Here is a 3554-nt window from a genome sequence, read left to right as displayed (position 1 = left end):
TTAAAATTTTAATTCCAGTATAGTTAATATATAGTTAATATAATATAGCTAATATACAGTGTTATATTAGTTTCAGGTGTACAATATAGTGATTCAGCAATTCTATATATTACTCAGTGCTCGTCATGATAAATGTACTTTTAATCCCTATCACCTATTTTACCTATCCCCCTACTCACCTCCCCTCTGGTACCCATGTTTTCTCTCTATAGTTAGGAGTCACTCTACAGTTTTCCTGCTTGTTTCTTTTTATTTTTTTTCCCTTTGTTCATGTATTTTGTTTCTTAAATTCCACACATGAGTGAAATCATAAGTTATCTTTTTCTACTGATTGATTTCACTTAACATAATACTCTCTAGCTCTATTCATGTTGTTGCAAATGGCAAGATTTAGTTCTTTTTTATGGCTGAGCAATATTCCATTCTATATATCACTTCTTCCTTAGCTGTTCATCTATTAACAGATAATTCCATATTTTGGCTATTTTAAGTAATACTGCAGTAGACATAGGAGTGCGTATATCTTTTCAAATTAGTGTTTTCATATTCTTTGAGTAAATAACTAGTAGTGAAATTACTGGATCTTAAAATAATTTTATTTTTAATTTTCTGAGGAACTTCCTCTGTTTTCCACAGTGACTGCACCAGTTTGCCTTCCCACCAGTGGTGCACAAGGGTTCCTTTTTCTCATCCTTGTGAACACTTGTTTCTTTTGTTTTTTACTTTTGCCATTCTAATAGGTGTGAGGTGATATCTCATTGTGGTTTTGATTTGCATTTCCCTGATGATTAGGGTGTTGAACATCTTTTTCTGTGTCTGCTGGCTGTCTATATGTCTTCTTTGGAGAAATGTCTGTTCATGTCTTCTGCACATTCTTTAATTGGATTATTTGGGTTTTTTTGTGCATTGAGTTGTATAAGTTCTTTATATATTTTGGATACTAACCCTTTATCAGACATGCCAATTTCAAGTATTTTCTCTTATTCAGTAGGCCATCTTTTAATTTTGCTCATTGTTCTCTTTGCTGTGCAGAAGCTATTTACTTTGATGTAGTTCTAATAGTTTATTGTTTTTGTTTCCCTTGCTTCAAGAGACATATCTAGAATAATTTTTCTATGGCTGATGTTAGTGAAATGATGACCTATGCTCCCTTCTAGGATTTTTATGGTTTTAAGTCTTCCATTAAGGTCTTAAATCAATTTTGAGTTTATTTTTATGTATGGTATAGGAAAATGGTCCAGTTTTTCTCTCACATGTAGCTGTCCAGTTTTCCCAACACAACTTTTTGAAGAGACTGTCTTTTCCATTGAATATTCTTGGCTCTTTGTCAAAGATTAATTGACCATATAAGTGTGCGTTTATTTCTGGGCTCTTTATTCTGTTCCATTGACCTAGGTGTCTATTTTTGTGCCAGTCCCATACTGTTTCGATTTATAGAACTTTGTAGTGTATCTTGCAATTTGGGATTGTGATACCTTCAGTTTTGTTCTTCTTTTTCAAGATTTCTGTGGCTATTCAGGGTCTTTTGTGGCTCCATACAAATTTTTGGATTTTTATTTTAGTTCTATGAAAAATGATACTGGTGTTTTGATAGAGATTACATTAAATCTGTAGATTATTTCGGGTAATATGAACATTTTAGCAATATTTGTTCTTCCAGTCCATGAACATGAAATATCTTTCAATTTGTTCTTGTTGTCCTCAATTTCTTTTATCCATGTTTTATAGTTTTTAGAATATAGGTCTTTCACCTCCAAGGCTAAGTTTATTTCTAGTTATATTATTATTTTTGGTTCAGTTGTAAATGGGATTTTTTTTCATTTTTTTGCTGCTACTTCATTATTAGTGTATAGAACCAATTTTGTATAGTGTATAGCAACCAATTTTGTATGCTGTGACCTTATGGAATTCATTTATCTGTTCTAATAGATTGTTGGTAGAGTTTTTATTTATGGTTTTCTATGTATAATATCATGTCATCTGCAAATAGTGAATGCTTAACAAAATTCTTCCTTACCAATTTGGAGGCACTTTTTGTCTTTTTCTTGTCTGACTGCTGTTGCTAGGACTTCCAGTACTATGTTGAATAAAAATGGTGAAAGTGGACATCTTTGTATTGTTCCTGATCTGAGGGGGAAAGTTCTCAATTTTTCACCATTGTGTATGATTTTAGCTGTGGGTTTTTCATATATGGCCTTTATTGTGTTGAGGTATGTTCCTTCTAAACCTATTTTGCTATTTTTTTTTAAAAAACCAGTAAAGAAACACCTGCTTTCCTTAACACAATAGCAAGAGAAAGGTTTTCCAAGTTCTCAGAAGGAAAATAACATGAGCAGGCATCACCTGCTACGTGTTACAAGATTTAGTGTCCACGCTGATTGTTCTGAGAGCTTCCCCCCAACCCAGCAGATGTCTCCTCCATGAGGTCTGCCATCAGGGCTGCTGCCAAGAACAGGTTTCTCACTGTGGTAGCTTCACAGTTAATTCATCAAACAGAAGACTGAGGCAGTATTATTCCTGTTTCAGAAGCTCTTGGTGTCTAAAAAAGGAAGAAGCAGCAGCTCTTGGGGTAGAGAGAACATAGCAATTTGGAATACACACTTGTTTATTGAATTCAAGAAAAACTATGAGCCAATCTATCAATTTTTCTCTGCTCTGGTCTGCCAAGAGTGTTGTGTAAAGATTCTTTTTCCATTCCTATCATGTGTCAGGGTAAGAGGAGGAAAGGTGGAGAGGGGCCTGTGGAGGAGCTCTCTCCTGCTTCTGCGCTGGTGGTGATCGCCATCTTTTCTGACAGCTGCAGCATCTGGTGGTGGGTGGGAGAGAAGGCCACCCACCAATCGCCTCTTCTTGAAGCCATACCTTTTGGATTCATAGAAGAGAAGGGTCATAAAGCTCCCCAAATTGACAGTCTTTGGGCAACCATCTCTATCCTTTGCCTGGATGTGTGCACTCCTTACAGTAATAGGCATCTGAGACCCCAGGGCCTCCCCAGATCACACAGCGTCTGGTAAGAGCCATAGTTACACTCATCACATATGCATACCAGAGTGTAGGGACACAGGTAGGAGTCATAGATCACACATTTGCCATCACATTTTTCACATAGTCTTTCGATGGCAACACCAGCCTGCTTGCGGCAGAAGATCAAATCCAGATGATGTTTAGTCATAATTCCAACACGAGCTTTGCTAATGGTTTTTTATCATGAATGGATGTTGTACTTCATCAAATGTTTTTTCTGCATCTATTGAAATAATCAAATGGCTTTAATCCTTACTCTTGTTGAGATGATGTATCACACCAATTGATTTGCAAATATTAAACCACCCTGGCAACATAGGAATAAATTCTGCTTGATTTTGGTGAATAGTTTTTTATATGTTATTGGATTTTGTTTGTTAATATTTTGTTGCAGATTTGTACACCGTGTTCATGAGAAATATTGGCCTGCAGTTTTCTTTTTTTATAGTATTCTTTATCTGGTTTTGGTATCAGGGTAGTACCAGCCTCATTAAATGAATTTGGAAGTTTTCCTTCTTCTATTTTTTGGA

The 3554-nt window shown here is 35.5% G+C and overlaps 1 pseudogene; it reads right to left on the bottom strand.

Moving 5' to 3' along the window:
* Positions 1-2639: 2639 nt before the first annotated feature.
* LOC131827940 (PHD finger-like domain-containing protein 5A) lies at positions 2640-3172 on the bottom strand (annotated as a pseudogene).
* Positions 3173-3554: the final 382 nt, after the last annotated feature.

The sequence above is a fragment of the Mustela lutreola genome, chromosome 3, assembly GCF_030435805.1.
Source record: "Mustela lutreola isolate mMusLut2 chromosome 3, mMusLut2.pri, whole genome shotgun sequence".
Taxonomy (NCBI): Eukaryota; Metazoa; Chordata; class Mammalia; order Carnivora; family Mustelidae; genus Mustela; species Mustela lutreola.
This window is presented reverse-complemented; position numbering and strand designations above follow the sequence as displayed.